Genomic DNA, 20357 nt, shown 5'->3' on the forward strand with positions numbered 1-20357 from the left:
GTGCAGTGGTACAATCAGTTCACTGCAGCTTTGACATCCTGGGCTCAAGCAATCCTCCCACCTCAGCCTCCTGAGTAGCTGGGACTACGTGAATGCACCATCGCGCACAGATGGTTTTCTAATTTTTTCGTAGAGTCAAGATCTAACTATGTTGCCCAGGCTGGTCTCAAACTTCTGGGATCAAGTGATCCATCCGCCTCGGCCTCCCAAATTCCTGAGATTACAGGCATGGCCCGCTGCACCTGATTGAAAACTCCAGGTTTGAATTTTGGCTCTATTTACCACTAACTGTAGCAAGCTCTGGTTTGCTTAAAATAAAAGTAGGTAAATATACTTCACAGAGCTGTTAAAGAGAGTAAATGAAATAACATGAACACATAGCACAGGTGATAACATCAATAAACTCTAGTTCTCTCTCTCTCCATACTCATTCCTCCCCTAGTATCTAAGCATCAGTTCTCCACACATCGAAATATTCCATGAAAGTGTCAAGGACACTAAAGTGTGAATGAAAGCCCGACTGAAACTCTTTCTTTGCATCATTTTCTCCTAACAATATTGTCACATATTTACCCGTCCCACCAAAATGATATTTTTTAAAAATGATGTTAATTCTACAACTTTTAATCCTACAACAATTCATAAAATGAATGAAGGTAACTGTCATTCACATCTAATATCCCTTTTCTCTAACTTCTCCTTCTCTATTGCTTCATTTCTCTTCTCCAAGTTGTGACAGTAAGTGCCACTGATTATCTAAGGAAGCTTTGGATCAAGGTCAAGGACATCTAATTTTAAACTTTTATCTCCTCAGTCTTTTGACATGAAACTTTCCTTTCACTTTAGGAGAAAAAAAAAAAAGCTAAGAAGAACAGCAAAAGACAAATCTGAAGTCTTTCAAAACTTTAAGGAGAAATTCAAGAAGTCAAATTGTGATGTCATACACGCACAGGAAAAATTATATGGCAAATTTTATTTAACATTATTCATGGCTTCAAGTTTTAAAGATGCAAAAGGGGAAACATTATTCTTTGGAAATATTTATACACTGTTGGGTTCTGAACGATATGGTTCATAACAAAAGAATTATGGACAGTCTTCTTCAATGAATGACAAGTTGTTTCATCTTGGTTTATGACATCTTTTCCTTTAGAGAAATCGAACTGTTTATATTTTCTTTGAGTTAAAAGAAGAACATTATTTGATGGAATTTGAGTTGATAAAATGACAGCTCAGAGAGGTTAAGTAAAATATACAGAGTCACACAGCAAATTATTGTCCAAAATTTAAAATTTTTGAATTGAGAGTGGGAAAGCTTTAAAACAAACAAACAAACAAAAACAAACAAACAAACAAACAAAACAAGATAAATGCTGGGCAGAGCAGCTTACTTGAGAATTAAAATTTTGTTCTTGAGTCTCCCTCTCAATGCCCTGAAGGAATGCACAACCTAATTGAATGTGGGAGGCAGTGGGGGCATATATGAGATGAAACTGCCTAGAAATCTGGGAACAGGGGGAAAAGTGATGCTTAAGGTTGAGCCTTCCAGAATGAGTTGGACTTCCCAAGATCAACACTGTGAAGTAAGACTGGTGGATTGTGGAGGGGAAGGCATTCCAGGTAGATGGCAGGCTGTGCTTGGCACAAAAACATGGGTATAAACAGGTTATGTTGTGAACAACGAAGGGGCTAGAAGCTAGATCATGATTAGGTTTGCCTTTTGGAAAGATGAACATGACAAAAATAAAGGGTAGAGCTAAAATTTGCACTAAAGGGACCAGCTAAGGTGCTCTTATCATTGTCAAGGGTGTTGGCAGGGGTCGGGGGTCCACTCTGTAACACTTATTTAATTGAGTTGAGCAATCTGAATCACCCATCAAAGCTGGTCCTCATGCTGCACATCCTACTCTCCTCACATATAAATCACATTGCATCTCAGCAGATTACAAAGAATGTCATGTATCTCTGGGATGGCTCTAAATGACAAATCTGTTCAAGCCATGGTTGAAAAGAAAGAAAGCTGAGGACAGGATCCTGGAGGACATGGGTCAATAAATTGCTGAAAGAGCAGAGAAATCCATGAAGGCTCCCTGGAGGAAGGAAATCCCAGAGAGCTAAAAGGTGTAAGGAACCAGAGAAGCTAATCAGACACAGGGAAAGGAAGAACATGGGAGGGGGCCAAGTGAGAAAGGGCAGACCCACAGAACACAGCCTGTAAAAGCAGAGTTTCAGGGTCACTGATGGCTCCTGAGAGAACAATTTGCATGGAATAAGAGTACAGAGATCCTATATTACAAGTAAATTCAGTCAGGGGTAGAAATGGCTGGTATGGAGCATTTTTTTTTTTTTCTTTTTTGGAGAGGGAGTTTCACTCTTGTGGCCCAGGCTGGAATGCTATGGTGTGATCTCGGCTCACCGCAACCTCCACCTTCCAGGTTTAAACAATTCTTCTGCCTCAGCCTCCTGAGTAGCTAGGATTACAGGCATGCACCACCACACCCGGCTAATTTTTTGTATTTTTAGTGGAAACAGGGTTTCTCCATGTTGTTCAGCTGGTCTCGAACTCCCGACCTCAGGTGATGCACCCCCCCTCGGCCTCCCAAAGTGCTGGGATTACAGGCGTGAGCCACCGCGCCCGGCCTGGAGCATCTTTTTAAGAAGTTTAGCTATGACAGGAAGGAAAGAGAGTGGCTATAGCCAGAGGGACATGTGGAATGAAGGTGGGAACTTTTTTTATTTCTTTTTTTAAATGGTACAGAGCTTTGGGCAAGTTTAAAGATAGTAATAAAGCTAGAAAATGAATATAACCTGGGAATATTATGACCAGCAGAAACACAGATGTTAGAAATGAATGCTTTGGGTGGGGAAGGATACGGTTATCTGTGAGTTAAGAAAGGAGAATTTCATCAAAAGGAAGAAAGACAATCCTGGTTTCTGATGATCATATATAAAATGGCACAGTGGAAAGAACACTTTAGACTAGGAGTCCTCAGCCCCCAGTCCCAGTCCACGGCCTGTTAGGAACCAGGCCACACAGCAGGAGGTGAGCAGCAGGTGAGCACAGGAAGCTCCTTCTGTATTTACAGATGCTTTCAATTGCCGCATTACCGCCGGAGCGCCTCCTCCTATCACGTCAGTGGCAGCATTAGATTCTAATAGGAGTGTGAACCCTATTGTGAGCTGCGCATGCGAAGGGTCTAGGTTGCGCGCACCTTATGAGAATTTAACGCCGGATGATCTGCCATTGTTTCCCATCACCTCCAGATGGGACCGTCTAGTTGCAGGAAAGCAAGGTGTCAGGGCTCCCGCTGATTCTACATTATGGTGAGTTGTATAATTATTAATATTTCATTATATGTTACAATGTAATACTAATAGAAATAAAGTGCACAATAAATGTAGTGTGCTTGAATCATCCCAAAACCATCTCCCACCCCGGTCCATGGAAAAACTCCCATGAAATCGGTCCCTGATGCCGAAAAGTTTGGGGGCTGCTGCTTTAGACCCTAAGGAGTCACACACTTTCAAAGTCAAATCCCAGCCTTATCCCTAATTAGCAGCGTCCCCCTTGACCAACACTTGACCTCTCTAAAACTCAGTTTTTTCATCCACAAATAGTGATAAATACACCCACCTTAATGAATGATGTGAGGATTTCGGTGATTCCCTGCTGACATTTGCTGTTCTCTTCCCAGCTTTACTTTTCCCCGTAGCACTTGTAACTTTCTAACATACTCAGTATTTTAGTGATTTATCTTGGTTATTATCTATCTCTCGTAACAGAATGCAGACCAAACAAGAGTAAGAAACAAGATTTCCTATTTTGTTCACTGCTATATCCTCAGCATTACAGTGCCTAGCACCTAGTACGTTCTCAATTTTTTTTTGAAAAAAGTGAGATAAATAAATTAATGATTAGGATACTACATGTAGGATACTACATGATTAGGATGTTTAGCAACATCCCTGGCCTCTAACCACTAGAGGCCAATGGCACCCCACCCCCAGCCATGATGAGCAAAATTGTGCGCAGACATTGCCAGTTGCTCACGGAGGGACAGGATCATTCTGAATTGAGAGCCTCTGCAACACAGTAAGTGCTAAAGATGGTGGCTTTTAATATTATTATAATAGGGGAAGAAATGCAAAGTAAAGGAACATTTGATCATCAAATTCTCCTCCAACCTGCTTAATTTGAGGTGGAGAAAAATACTGCTGCTGTGATGGTGTTGACTTCACAGCAAACTGATATTTTACCAAGAAACATGTTTAGAAGAAAACAGCTCCATCAATTAAAAAAGTGCCATCTAAGCTTCTTGTGTGTTAGTCGAATGTGAGAGATTTTCTTTTTTTGTCACCTCTCTGAACAAACAATAACAGCAAAAGTAATCATCCCCATCCATACAGTCTTATAACATCAAAGCTAATAATGTACGGTAGATAACTCATGGGCCAACACTTTAAAAATAATAACATCTTAGCCTCTATATTCTAATTAATAAAGGATTATAAGCTGCCAGAAGACACAGCTGCGGGTTTCCTTTTTAGGATTATCTTTCCCTTCAAATTTTCTGTTTTTACCAGTCCATTCCTTTGCTTCAAAGAGAAACCATTATCTTGTATTAAAATGGCTAATATTGATCTTTCAGAAACATGAGGATCTCACAAAATGGAGACTCTTCCAAAAATTGCTTTTGGGAGCATGGAAAAAAATACCAGAAATGACTTGGCTCCAGCTTCTCCCCTCAAATATAGACACCACTAACTAGGGAGTAGTCATTTGATCAGCAGAGAGTTCATGGTTAGGACCACCATATGACTGGGTTTGTCTGAAACATTCCCAGTTCACGCCAGCTGTCCCAGTACACTAATTAATAGCAAGCCATTTTGTTCTCAAAAATGTCTGGATTTGGACAGTAAAATTATATGGTCACCTTTTTCAGAGTTCATCAGCATTTGACTGTCCCCACAAAAGAGAGGTGAGCAGAGAGGGATTTGGTGCCAACTGGCTTTGTGCTTTCCCGTCTCTGAACCTCGGGCACATCTCAGACTTTTCTCAGCACCCTATGGCAGGCCTAGCTACAAGCATAGTCCTTTCTGTAGCACAAGCTCAAAGGTAAACTATCTGTAAGTCAATAAATGAATCAGTCTTCCACATAGCTTGTTGATCAATATATCATTTCTCTTTCCACTTTCAAGAAAAGTGAAATGGAAATTAGGTTATCATGTGACAGAGTCTGGTTTGCCTTGGCCTTCCAGAAGGCATTGGGATTCAGAGAGGCAAGTAGTGTGAGATTTGCTTCTGGACGAGGGTGGCCTCTGATGGCTGGGCCTGCCGAAAAGGCCTTCCAGACTGCAAGGTGCTAGCCAGAAGAATCCCCTGATCAAAGCCTCCTTGCCCCCTAGCCTCATACTCCTCAGAGTAAAGTAGAGATGATATTTAAAGGCAGCCAACTGATCAAGAATATCTAGCCTTCTTATGAGGAAGATAAGCCTTTCTCTTTCAGGACCAAGAACACAACTCAGGAGATTGTACAAGAATCAGGAGTTAGCAACACAGCTATATGCCAGCTCAGATCAGGAGTCCAGGGGGCAGCAGCATGGTGGGGCTCTTATTCCAAAGCCAGGCTGAGGAGGACAGAGACCAAGAACTCTAAATAGCTAAAAGGTAACCTGAGATTGGACAATCCCTACTCCGTGAGTCCCACACCTTTCATGATTCAGCAGTCCCATCTGTAATATAGCTAATGTATTATTGATGATGATGATGATTTCATTGGGATTTAGCAGTCCCAAGTAATATAATGACATTCGCTACTATTTATCAAGCACCAAATGTGTGCATTATCTAATTTAATCGTTATAGTAACTTTGCAAGCAAAGTGCATGATACGTGGTTTTACCACATACAGGTAACACGGATAACAGGGTGCTAGAAATAGTTCATGCTCTATAAACAATAATAATAGCCACCATTATTGTATTACTCAATTGTCACCACGTGTCTCTTTAAATACCAGAATGAACCGCTTTTGGTTCTCTCGTTTCCTAGTCCATCTCATCTTAGTACCTTCACACATGTAGTTTCTTAGAACACACTCCAACCTCAAATTCCCATTTATTTACCCCTCGGCTCTCAGCACAGATATGATTTCTTGCAGGGAATCCTCCCTGAACTTCCAAATTGAAATGAGTGGCCCCTCCTAAAACCTTCACTCTCTATTGCCTGCTGTCAAAAGTCTCATTTTACTTCATTATAGTTGTTAGTTTATTTATCTGTAACTCCTCCTAAATTACAACCCCTTTGAAGTTAGGAACTGTGTCTCATTCCTTATTCCTCATTTTTCCCCTTCGTAATACACACACAACACCTGATACATAGCAGGTACTCAAGAAACATGCGTTGAATGATTACATGAATAAATGACCCATTTCACTCTGGTGGTGAGAACTGTGGAGGCGAATGGCAAGAACAATGACACCTGACAATTAAATAAGTACACACTTACTCAGAAGACATTCCCAGTAACAGAGAGCACACACTATTTCCATCGCCCTGTTATTTATGTTACCTGTATGTGGTGAAACCATGTACCGTGCACTTTGCCTGCAAAGTTACTATAGAGATTAAATTAGGTAATGCATGTATTTGGTGTTTAATAAATAGTAGTTAATATTTATTAGTTAATATTTATAGTTATTACATGACTTAAGCCTCACTACAACCCTGTGATGTAAGTATTGCTATCTGCCTTTTGCCATATGAGGAAACTGAGCCTCAGAGAGGCGAAAGTATTTCACAGAAAATGGCAAAGTCAAGATTCTAAATGATAACTGCCTGACTCGAACCCAAGCTCTTTCACTATAGCAGCCCGACTCGATGCAAAGTGAATGGAAGAATGAAAGAAGGCAGGAAGGTATAAAGGCAGGAAGGAAAAGTGGAAGGAAAGAGGGAGGGAGGAAATGAGGGAGGAATAAAAGGAAGGAGGAAATAAAACAGGAAGAAAGAAAGGAAGATTGTGATTTTTTTTTCATCTGTACCCTAATCCTTGCAAAATTCTTCAAACAAGTATCATTGTATTGATCTTCATATAGCATTCATGCTTCACCTGTTACAGGTATGATTTGCAAGGGAACATTATAAAGACAATTGACTGTGCACAGTGGCTTGAGCCTGTAATACCAGCAGTTTGGGAGGCCAAGGCAGGAGGATCACTTGAGCCCAGGAGTTCAAGACCAGCCTGGGCAACATAGTGAAACCCTGCCTCTACAAAAAATACACAAAAATTAGCCAGGTGTGGTGGCATGCATCTGTAGTCCCAGCTACCCAGGAGGCTGAGGTGGAAGAATCAACTGAGCTAGGGAGGTGAAGGCTGCAGTGAGCCGTGATCGCATCACTACACTCCAGCCTGGATGACAGAGACCCTGTCTCAAAAAATAAAAATAATCAAAACCTCCCATCTAAACGAGCTGCCACATCATTCAGCCATGATACCTCAGCTTGTAGCAACCACAGCTCTGTCCACACTGTCCCTTCTTGCCAGTATGGCCTCGGTTGGCACATCCAGCATCCATGAGTTTTGTCCTGATTGTGGCCTTGCTCTGGATTGTCGATGTGAGCCTTTGCGGAGGATGATGAGTCAGGATGCTTGATCAAGGACATCAACAAAATGAGGTTAAGGATCAATATGGAGAGTCATAATAGTTTGCAAGGAGGTGGTGAAGGAGGCATCCCAAATTGGCTGCTTGAGGCTGGTTTACAAACAACCTTTGTCTACAGACAGCAAATAGCAAAACTTCTGCAAAAACAGCTAAGAACGTGCTTCCTCATCAGTGGTATATTCCAGATAACAGAAAGCCTGCACATGACTCACACATGTTCTTTATGGAAATTTTCTTGGATGATTTCAAGATGATACATGTCATCAGGTGTAGAACCATTCCAGTCAGTCTACTCAACCAAATTTCCTTTCCTTTTTTATAATTCCAACTCTTATTTTAGATGCAGGGGTTATGTGTGCAGATTTGTTTCCTGGGAATATTATGTGATGCTGAGGTTTGGAGTACAATTGATCTCATCACCCAGGTAGTCAGCATAGTACCCAACAGGTAGTTTTTCAACTCCTGCCCACCTTCCTCCCCTCTCTTGTAGCCCCCGGTGTCCATTGTGGCCATCTTTATGTCCATAAGTACCTAATGTTTAGCTCTGACTTATAACTGAGAATACATGTTATTTGGTTTTCTGTTTCTGTGTTCATTAGTTCAGGATGACAGCCTCCAGCTGCGTCCATGTTGCTGCAAAGGGCATGATTTTGTTTCTTCTTTATGGCTGCATAGTATTCCATGGTATATATGTACCACAATTTCTTTTCAATTCACTGTTGATGGGCAGCTAGGTTGACTCCATGTCTTTGCTATTGTGAACAGTGCTGTGATCAACATATGGGTGCCTGTGTCTTTTGGGTACAACTATTTATTTTCATTTGGATATGCATCTAGTAATGGGATTACTGGGTTGAATGGCAGTTCTATTTTAAGTTCTTTGAGAAATCTCCAAACTGCTTTCCACAGTGGCGGAACTAATTTACATTCCCACTAACAGTGTGTAAGTACTCCCTTTTTCCCACAGCCTCGCCAGCATCTGCTGTTTTTTGATTTTTTAGTAATAGCCACTCTGACTGGTGTGAGATGGTGTCTCATTGTGGTTTTAATTTGCATTTCTCTGATAATGAGTGCTGTTGAGCATTTTTTCATGTCTGTTGGCCACTTATATGACATTTTTGAAAAGCGTCCATGTCTTTTGCCCATTTCGATAGGGTTATTTATTTTTTGCTTATTGAGTTATATAAATTCCTTATAGATTCTGGATATTACACTTTTGTCAGATATGTAGTTTACAAATATTTTCTCCCATTCGGTAGGTTGCCTGTTAACTCTGTTAATAGTTTATTTTGCTGTCCAAAAGTTAGTTTAATTAGGTCCGACTTGTCAATTTTTGTTTTTGTGGCAATTGCTTTTGAGGACTTAGTCATAAATTCTTCCCCAAGGCCCATATCCAGAATGTTGTTTCCTGGATTTTCTTCTGTAATTCTTTTTTTATTTTATGTATGTATGTATGTATGTATGTATGTATGTATGTATGTATTTATTATTATTATTTTTTGAGATGGAGTCTCACTCTGTCACCCAGGCTGGGGTGCACTGGTGCAATCTCGGCTCACTGCAAGCTCCGCTTCCTGGGTTCATGCCATTCTCCTCCCTCGGCCTCCTGAGTAGCTGGGACTACAGGCACATGCCACCACTCCTGGCTAATTTTTAGAGACAGTGTCTCACCCATGTTAGCCAGGATGGTCTCGATCTCCTGACCTCATGATCTGCCAGCCTCAGCCTCCCAAAGTGCTGGGATAACAGGTGTGAGTCACTGTGCCTGGCCTAGAATTCTTACAGTTTGAGGTCTTATATTTAAATCTTTAACCTACCTTCAGTTAATTTTTGTATATGGTAAAAGGTATGGGTCCAGTTTCATTGTTTTCCATATGACTAGCCAGGTATTCCAACACTATTTATTTCATAAGGAGTCCTTTCCCCATTGTTTGTTTTTGTCAACTATGTCAAAGATCAGATGGCTGTAGGTGTGTGGCTTTATTTCTATCAGTTTCATTGTTCTATGTGCCTATTTTTATTCCAGTAACATGCTGTTTGGGTTACTGTGGCTTTTAGCATAGTTTGAAGTCAGGTAATGTGATGCCTCCATTACCCCAGCTTTGCTTTGTTTTTGTTTTTGTTGTTTGTTTGTTTTGCCTAGGATTGCTTTGGCTTTTTGGTTCCATATGAATCAGAATAGTTTTTTCTAAGTCTGTGAAAAATTACATTGGTGGATGATAAGAATAGCACTGAATCTGTAAGTTACTTTAGGCAGTGTGGCTATCTTAATGACACTGGTCCTTCCAATCCATGAGCATGGAATGTTTTTTCATTTGTGTGTGTCATTTATAATTTCTTTCAACAGTATTTTATAGTTCTCCTTACGGAGATCTTGCACCTCCTTGGTTAGATGTATCCCTAAGCATATTTATAGCTATTGTAAATGGGATTGTGTTCTTGATTTGGCTCTCAGCCTGAAAGTTATTGGTGTTTAAAAATGCTACTGATTTTTGTACGTTGATTTTGTCTCCTAAAACTTTACTGTAGTTATTTTCCAGTTTCAGTAGCCCTTTAGCGGAGTCTTTGGGGTTCTTTAAGTATAGAGTCATATTGTCAGCAAAGAGAGTTTGACTTTTTCTTTGCCTATTTAGAAGCCTTTTATTTATTTCTCTTGCTTGATCACTCTGGATAGGACTTCTAGTACTATGTTGAATATGAATGGTGAGAGTGGGCGTCCTTATCTTGTTCCAGTTCTCAAGGGGAATGCTTCCAGCTTTTGCCCATCCAATATGAAGTGCACTGTGAGATTTTCATAAATGCCTCTTATTATTTTGAGGTATGTTCCTTTGATGCCTGGTTTCTTGAGAGTTTTTATCATGAAAGAATATTGGATTTTATCAAAGGCTGTCTCTTTACCTATTGAGATGATCATATGGTTTTGGTTTTTAATTCTGTTTATGTGGTAAATCGTGTTTAATGATTTGTATATGTCGAACCAACCTTGCATCCCAGCAATAAAGCCTACCTGATCATGGTCAATTAACTTTTTGGTGTGCAGTTGGATTCAGTTTGCTAGTATTTTGTAGAGGACTATTGTGTCTATGTTCATCAGGATATAGGCCTGTAGTTTTCTCTATGTGTTGCATCTTTGCCAGATTTTGTTACCAGGGTGATGCTGGCTTAGTAGAATGAGTTAGGAAGGAATCTCTCCTCCTTGATTTTTTTGGAATAGTTTCAGTGTAATTAGTACGCACTCTTCTTTGTACATCTGGTAGAATTTGTCTTGACTGTGGCTGGTCTGGGGCTTTTTGTTGGTTGGTAAGTGTTTTATTACTGATTCAATTTCAGAACTTGATATTGGTCTGTGCAAGGTCTTGATGTTTATCCTGATTCAATTTTGGGAGGTTGTATGTTTCCAGGAATTTACCCATTTCATCTAGATTTTCTATTTCCCTCTGAACTATCATGAACACCTTCTTCTTTTGTATTTCTGTGGGGGAGATTCAACCAAATGTCTTTCTTCATTGAGCACATACTAGATGCCATGCTCTATGCTAAGCTCTAGGGTTAAACTGTGAACTAAGCAGAAATAATCCCTGCTTCATGGGACCCATAGTCTGTTATGAAGATAGATAATCAAACAATTACAGAAATATATAGGTGAGTATAAACTGTTATATTCCTCTTGGAGAAAAAGTCAATTAAAAATCTTTATTATATAGTGTACTGATTCTGGTAAAGAGGTCTAATTGAAATTTTAGTTATAATAACCAAAAAGTTTCCAATAATCCCCAAGAAGATAAAGCTTGCTAGGTTGATGAAGGAAAAAATATTTCTAAATATAGGATGTGTCCTGTAAGACAGAATACTTTCTCATGCATTTCTTTCCAAGAAGAAAATGCGGTAACAAATCATTCTGACACTTATTGTTACTAAACAATATCTAGGATCAACAAAGTAAGAATACTTATTTCATTGAAGAGAATTATGAAACTTCAGGGCTGGGAAGGGGTTTTGAAATGGAATGTCATTCTCTTTCATTTTACAGATGAGGAAACCGAGATTCTGAGAAAGCAAATGACTTTCTTAGCATCAAACAAGTAGGAACGTGAGAGTTAGAAGGGGAACTCAAGTTTTATAATTCAGTGCTCTTTCCTCCAAACCAAGCTGAAATGAGACCCTTTACTCTTTTTCATGAGTACTAATTTACCAAAGAGGTAGTGATTTGCTTTTAAACTCTTTCTCTCTCTCACACACACAACAATAAAATAATATGCTTTAGGCAACATATTAACTATATAGTAATCTAGCCTTCCACTACAAGTGTTATATGGCAAACAAACAAACAAAAAAATCTGTTCTTCATTAATTGAACCTCTAGAAATGGCTTTTACACAAAGCACAGTTGATTACTTAAGTTACTTCACTGTGTACTTGTGGGAATGTTTGATTTTACCTAGAAAATAGTTTAGCTTTTAAACATAAATACCCAAGTTTAACAGACCAAAACTCTTTCAAGAACTCATGATAAATATTATATTACTGGGTTTGTTCTTTGGCAAGAAACATTTTTATCCAATTCATGTACTCTCCATACTGTGGTTATTAAAGATTTACTATAGCAACTTAATTTATTTTATATACTCAAATAGCATAAGCTCAGCTATAGTTGATTAAGAAAAAAAGAAAAGGAGAAAAATAAATTTTAAGTGTAAATTTCTTCAAAAGTAAAGCAGATATTTAATACGTATTATCCACATTCTAGAGCTGATAATATTTTTAGATGTCTTGAAATTTGGCATCAGCCTAACTTGAATCATCTGGCTTGAGGCAGGAACAGGAGTGACAGATGCAGAAAAACCTACTCCACCTACCAGTGATATACGCTTCTATGGTTGATGGCTAATGCTAGCCAGTTGTGGAATTTTAAGGGATTTAATTTTAAGGGATTTTTTTCCTAGGGCTAAGTTTTCTCATGTAAACAATAAAAAACATGGAATAACTTGCCTTGGAAATCTCTTGTGGCAACAGAATTCCCTGTGCCTTTTAGTTCTCACTTTTATTATTTGCCCCAAAATCTAGATAAGACTTAACATATGTTCCAAGGACAGAGACATCTGTCATGACCATAATATGCTCAGTAAAAGAGGCCCCAGCTAACATCTAAAAGTGCACATGAATCACACCTGTATCAGAACATGAGTCGCGATTAAGAGAAACATGGTCTAGCTGAGAACCCAAAAGTCAGATATACAGACTTCAAGTTGTTAAAGACATTAGATATGTAAATATTCCTTTTTATTTATTTTTTTACAAAATACTGTTGTCTATATAGTGATCAGTTTTCCTGAATTCACATGAGCAATGATATTGCAACTATGAATATGTTTCCTTATAGGGAGTGAAAGAAGAGTCATCATTCCTTCAATCTAAAAGGATTGCATGAATTCAGTAAACCATATTTTATGACATGCATTTATTACATACAATGCAATAATACTAACTCTACCCTTAACTCTAATATTGGAAATCCCTAAAATAAAATGTCATAAGTTAACTTATATTCTTAGGCTTTACATTTTAACTTCAGAGATGGAATTCATGGTGGAAGCAGTAATTGTTGACCATAAATGAGAACAATTTACCTGAATGAGTATGGAAACACCTCTTTTAAAATCATATACTTTATAGAAAACATAACTTTCTAATAAAGTGTTAATTTTTCTTTGTATTGATGAAAGTATTGAACAAGAAGTTTCATAATGCAGTTCCAGAAAATGGGGTGACTGCCAATTAAAACTGTGGGAAGAGAAAGTCTCCATCTCCCTGAAGGAACATACAGAGTCCTTTTAAGATAAGTACATTTAAAGAAAATTGTTATGCACAACACTAACTTCATTGTAGGTTTTTGGCTCTCTTTCATATGACTATGTCTTTGCAGATGCCTTTAGCACCAGTGGGGAATCTATACTGGAAATGCATTCTTCGCCACTTGGCAGAGTATTCACAGTAAACGAATATCAGACCTAGGATTTTGTTGTTGGATTTTTATCTGTGGCTGACTAAAAAGACAGACTTTTACCTACAGGTTGGATTATCCTAAACAAAAAGAAGAATAAACAGATTTTTTTTTTTTAAGGCAAGACCAAAGGAAGAAAGGAAGACCAAATCAAATTTTCGTTTGTAAACAAACAATAGCAGACAAGTTGGTTAGCAGGGACACTATGTTTAAATATGTGTGTGTGTGTGTTTGCATGTGGGGGGTATGTGTGTCTCAAAATAGGAGCAGAATGGCAAACTGAACACCTGTTCTTTCCCACTTCAGTTACTCTGATATGATCAAATAAATAAATGCATTCATAACAGCACTAGAAAACAAGGGTGGTATCAACATCAAAAATGTTGAGATATTTATAAAAGATATAGAGCAGATAGGATTGAATTCTTCGTAAAAAGAAGACCAGAAAAAAACACGTAGGAGAGAGAGAGTGCAGAGATGAGAGTGCTTATGGGAACTTCAGGCAGCTTTAGGAGGTCAAGGAGCAATTGTCATGGTGATTAACTGGGGCAGTGCATTTAGAGGGACTAGGCTGGTCAGTCAACCCCCCACCTCCTGACTAAGCTGAGCAAAAGAGAGCAGCAATTGCCTTCAGGCTAAAACAGATGTTCATGGGCTCTGAGACCAAAGAGATGGGACAATTCATTGTCACAGGTAGCTAGTGATACCCTTGAGACCAGCTGAAACCTCCTAGCAGAATGCCCTGTCCTGTTCCCACAATCACTGCAGATAACCTCCTGTAATCTGAATCAATTCCTACTAAAATATGAACAAGTTATTCAAATATGTACATTAACTAAACTAAGATTACAAGATAAAGAAAATGTGGGATATAAGAAAGCATGGTAAGAAAAAAAATAAAATATATTGTTAAGTTTATATCTTTTTTATTTAATTTCAGCTTTTATTTTAGATATGAGGACAGGAGCTACATGTGTTGGATGTGTACATATAAATGCTGATGAACTCTAACTGTAGTCAAAAACTAATTATAGTAGGGCATATTTTAAGGATTTAAAAGTAAATCTTCTGGTTAATCTTAATGGATTAAGTCTACATATTTACTTCATTTTATTTTAGAGTGCTACTAAAAACTTAAAAGTAAATTAAACTTGTACACAGGTATGAACACACATACAAAGAGGCATTTTAAACCAACAAAAGCTAAAAGAATGGGAAAGGAAATGATAGTAAATGAGGTGTGTAAAAAAAAAGAAAAGAAAAGAAAAAAGAAAAGAAAGAATAAAGAAAGCAGCTGGGTAAGTGGTAACTGATTTGCTGAATCTAAAAAGGCTAAATTTTATGCCTGAAGAGAGTCACGCCAACAGGAAGCAAGACAACTTGTGCAAAAGAAACCCAGAATGACTTAGGAATTGGAGGTTCTGAGTATCTCTGAAGGTGAGGGTAAAGGGTGAAACTGAAGAATGAACTCTTAGAAGGAAGTTTGACTACTGTAATCCCAGCACTTTGGGAGGCTGAAGTGGGTGGATCACTTGAACTCAGGAGTTTGAGAACAGAGTGGGCAACATGGCGAACGCCCGTCTCTACCAAAATACAAAAATTAGCCAGGCGTGGTGGCATGCGCTTGAGGTCCCAGCTACTAGGGAGGGCTGAGGTAGGAAGATCATTTGAGCCGGAAAGGTAGAGGTTGCAATGAGCCAAGATCTCACCACTGACTGTACTCCAGCCTGGGCAACAGAGCCAGATCCTGTCCGTGCCCCCCCCCCCACAAAAAAGAAGGAAGTCTGACTAAATAAAAAGCAATCAGACCCCCAAGTGTCCTCCCTTATTCCAATATCTAGGTGATTACCTCTAACTAAACTGAGAAGACAGAAAAGTAATGATTCTGGAGAAATTAAATATGAGAAGCTCTGAGCTCCAGGAACAGGAAGCGCAGCTAATAGATTAAATGAAATCCTACGGAAAGAGCTCCTGGTAGCCAGGCATGTTGGCTCATGCCTGTAATCCCAACACTTTGGGAGGCTGAGATGGGAAGATGTCTTGAGCCCAGGAGTTAGAGATGAGTCTGGGCAACATAGTGAGACCCCATCTCTACTAAAAATTTAAGAAAAAAAAAAATCAGCCAGTGTGATGGTGTGTACCTATAGTCTCAGCTACTTGGGAGGCTGAGGTGGGAGTATTGCTTGAGCCCAAAAGGTTGAGGCTGCAGTGAGCCATGTTCATACCACTGCATTCCAGCCTGGGCAACAATCCATGGACACATTAAAAAAAAAAAAAAAAAAAAAAAGCCTCCCAGACCCCACCAAATTTGACAGCGGGATTATTATTCCTATTTCATCCAAGACAGGAGACTAGAGAAGTTCTCTCTGAGGAAACCATCCTGTCTAAGAGACAGAACTGCTGTCGAGTTTGAATTCAGCCTGTACACACAGTCTTCTTGAATGACTTGTTTATGACCAGTGCATTCTGACAGTCCCGGTACCTCTCTGAATGAATGATACCTATGCCATATAATCCTTGGAGGCCCCCAGTAAATGACTTTCTACTGTTAGTTACTGGAAAACTCAGCAGTCAATAAGACTCAGCCTCATACACAGAGCATTTGATCAGCTACTTCCAGTATCATTCTTATTGTGAAGAGTCAACCAAAGATTACCAGATAGTAAAGGATGCCACCAACATGAAAAGCAAAGACATAAATAAATACGTAAATAAATGAATAAATAAATAAAATAACTTGGAGGGAAAAGAGGTAATTCAAAGGGCAGAAGAAAACTCTTAAAAAGTTACATTTTCAGGGAATGCTTATACACTATTGGTGGGAATGTAAATGAGTACAACCTTCATGGAAAACATTATAGCGATTTCTCAAAGAACTAAAAATAGTACTTTCATTTAGTCCAGCAATTTCACTATTGGGTATCTACCCGAAAGGAAAAAATCATTATATATAAAAAGATACCTACACTCATACGTTTATCATAGCACTATTCACAACAGCAAAATATGGAATCAACCTAAGTATCCACCAACGGAGGATTGAATAAAGTTATATGTATGTATACACACAGTCTTCTTGAATGACTTGTTTATGACCAGTGCTACTGGATATATATATATATATATATAAATGCATTTTTATATAAATATATAAACTATATATGTTTTCTATATATATGGCATGGAATACTACTCAGTCATAAAAAAGAATAAAATCATGTCTTTTGCAGCAACATGGATGGAACTGAAGGCCATTATCCTCAGTGAATAACTCAGAAAGTTACATACCGTATGTTCTCACTTATACGTGGGAGCTAAACAATGGGTACACATGGACATACAGAGGGAAATAATAGACATTGGAGACTCCAAACAGTGGGAGGGTAGGAGGGGCGAGGGTTGCAGAACTGCATGTTGGGTATGATGTTCACTATTCGGGTGATGGGTACACTGAAAGCCCAGACTTCACCACTATGCAGTCTATGCATGTGAGAAACTTGCACTTGTACTCCCTAAATATAAATCAATCGATAAATATTATAACCTCAGTGAAATAGAAAAAGATGTTATATCCACAAAACAAATCAAACAAGAATAAGATGTTATTTTTTTAAAGACCATGATAAATGTATAAAAGGGTTCTTTCTGACTGAACAGAATTTTTAAGTAGATAGAATTAGAAACATAAAGTTATAGAAATTGCCCAGAAATTAGATAGAAATAATAGAGATGGAAAGTACAACAAACGGGGGTAAAACACACACACACACACACACACACACACACACACACACAACTATAGGATTATACACAGGAGATCAGAAATCTGAATTATTGTTTCAGAAAAAATAAATTGAGAGTGAAAATATCAATAATATAAGAAAAGGTACCACATAAATGAAAGATTATACACATTAAAACTTTCAGAATGACAGCAAATATCTCAGAGTGACTTAAAGCAGTGCATTGAAGCATAGAGTTTTCTGGTAAAGAATTACGAATACGTACTGAACAAAGATAGTCATGAGCTCAACTGCCTTATGGTAAAATAATTAGCAATTGAGTCTTCCTGCAGTTGAGGATGTAATCAGTCATGAGACCACATCATGCCAATTTTCATGACCAGTTGAGTTAAGAAACTTCGTTTCTTTGTGGTTCATAGAAGTATTACTCCTAGATAAGAAGGCTACTATCTTTCGCTTTGACACTGGAGTCTCTTTTAGAACTCCAAACATCAAATGTTTCAGTCTGAAAGCTCCTAACTGTCCAAAAGGAGTTACCCACTAAGTGACTTGAATAACACCTAGAATTCATTTCTCTGTCTTTTCAATTTTCATCCCCAATGAGAATCTTCAATAATGCTAGAGAAATACCTTCAACAACAGTAGTGTGAATACTTGCAAACATTTACTGAGTACTTCCCACGGAGGCATGAAAATACATTGGAAAGCAGGCTCATCAGGTTACAGGGAGAGAGGAGCAAAGCAATTTATTTATTTAAAACTTTTTATATGAAAAATTTCAAACATATTTTGAAATTTCAAAATTCAAAAAAGAAAAAAGAATATAATAAACTCCATGTACTCTGCTTCAATAATTATCAATTCATGGTCAAACTTGTTTTATTTATACCCCCATCTAATTCCATTCCCCTCCACACCACTGGATTATTTTGAAGCAAAACCAAGCAATCACATCATTTCCTCTTTGTGTATATCTTCATATGTATATGTATACATGAAGATATACACGAATTTATATATGAAGATGAAATGAATATATATGAATGAATATGTATAAAGATGAATATATCTGATATAGATATATCAGAAATAAGAACTTTTCCTTAAATCTAAGCACAATTCATTATCGTAATTAGAAGTGATTAACAATAACTACACAATATTGCTAACTGTTCAATCATATGTGCGTGTGTGTGTGTGTGTATGTTTTGGTACCACTATAGGTTAAAACATAGTTGATTGTTTTAATTCTTGTAGTTATTATTTTATTGAGGCTCACATCATCTCATCTTTGCCTTGAAAAAGCCTTCCCTAGCTGCCTCCAGAGTATTTTAGACATAGCCCCAAAAGTCACTGCTAGCTCTCTTGCCCTTCAGTATGATAAATTATTCCAGGTTCACATTACACGATTCCTGCCCCAGATCTGTGATCAGTTCTCGCTCAAGGATCCCAGGTTCCTTTCAGTGCTCACAGTCCGAGCACTAGACTTTGAACCTAGTAAATGAACTCAAGGATATTCATTTTACCTACCTTGTCATTATTTCTAAGTCTTTTCGGTCAATAGAGCCAGGGAATTTATATTTTTACATTAAAATACATCACAATTTCAATTAATAATGACAATACAAAGACAAGAAGGTTTCTTTTTACAATATAATTTAAAGACTAGAAGGTTTCTTTTTGTCTTTGTTTTGTTTTCTGAGACAGGTTCTGGCCATCACCTAGGCTGGAGTGCAGTGGCCCAATTACAGCTCACTGCAACCTTGAAATCCTGGGCTCAAGAGATCTTTCTGCCTTGGCCTTCTGAGTAGCTGGAACTACAGGCATGTACTACCATGCCCAGCCATTAAAAAAAAAAAAAAAAAAAAAAATCTCTTTTGTAGAAATGGGGTCTTGCTGTGTTGCCTAGGCTAGTCCCAAACTCGTGGGCTCAAACAATCCTCCCACCTTAGCCTCCCAAAGTGTTGGGATTATAGGTGTGGGCCACTACAGGTGGCCGAGACTACAAGGTTTTTACTTAAACGTTTTTTCTCTTGAAACTGAATTACCTTTCTTCCATACCAAAAACCCTAGTTCCTGATACCAACATAATTTCACTTGCTTTATCCCATAATGCACACAACAGTCTCAAAAAGTACGAGAGAGAGAGAGTGAGAGTAGAGAAAGAGAGGGAGGGAGGGAGGGAGGAAGGGAAGGAAGGAAGGAAAGAAGGAAAGCAGGAAGGCAGGCAGGCAGATGAAAACAGTAACAACACTATCATCAATAATAACTTTAGAAAACAATTTAAAATTGACAATTCTTTTTCTTAGGCAATATCGACTTACTGTATCATTTGAAATAATTCCTCTATGTGAGTATGCCACTAATTTCAGACTCAGGTTCATTCACGTCATTTTGCTTTCGAATTTCAGAGACTGCTTTGTTTCAAGACGATTTTTTATGGCCGTGTTAAACATTTATATGTTTTTGAATTCCAAACAAAAACAAAATAGATTCAGACACATCTAGCTGTGAATCCTGTCCCCCACCACCCGGTTTCCACCGTCCTCCATAAATAATCTTTTCCTGCAATTGTTTTTAGCATAAGCAAATTTGTATTCAGATTCTTTGATAAGGTAGACACATTTTTTTCACCATGACTTTTTCTTACTTAGCAGTAAGCCCTAGGGATTATTCCATAAACTTATTGATTTTTTTTTTAAAGTGTGTTACTTACTAGACCAGGTGAAAAATGTTGTCTATAAAATGGGACAATTAGTAGGCAGCTGCTGGGAAAAAAGAAGATTTAATCCAAGTGTATTATTTTTAAAAATATGCAGATTGGGGCTTTATAGTAAACCTTCATAAAATGACTCACCAAATTCACAGCATCGAGCTGGGAAAAATTAGAGTAGGTGGCTTTGCTTCTTAGAGGCATACACAGTATACAATTTTACCATGCAAAATGCTTT

The 20357-nt window shown here is 38.2% G+C and overlaps 1 long non-coding RNA gene across 1 annotated transcript in view; it reads right to left on the bottom strand.

Moving 5' to 3' along the window:
* The window catches only part of LOC107000966 (uncharacterized), a 39371-nt gene extending 19290 nt beyond the window's left edge, over window positions 1-20081 (bottom strand). Inside the window, exon 1 of the long non-coding RNA XR_013400701.1 lies at window positions 19731-20081. This is a non-coding gene — a long non-coding RNA (uncharacterized LOC107000966). The remainder of the gene's footprint in view (window positions 1-19730) is intronic.
* Window positions 20082-20357: the final 276 nt, after the last annotated feature.

The sequence above is a fragment of the Macaca mulatta genome, chromosome 11 (genome assembly GCF_049350105.2).
Source record: "Macaca mulatta isolate MMU2019108-1 chromosome 11, T2T-MMU8v2.0, whole genome shotgun sequence".
NCBI lineage: Eukaryota > Metazoa > Chordata > Mammalia > Primates > Cercopithecidae > Macaca > Macaca mulatta.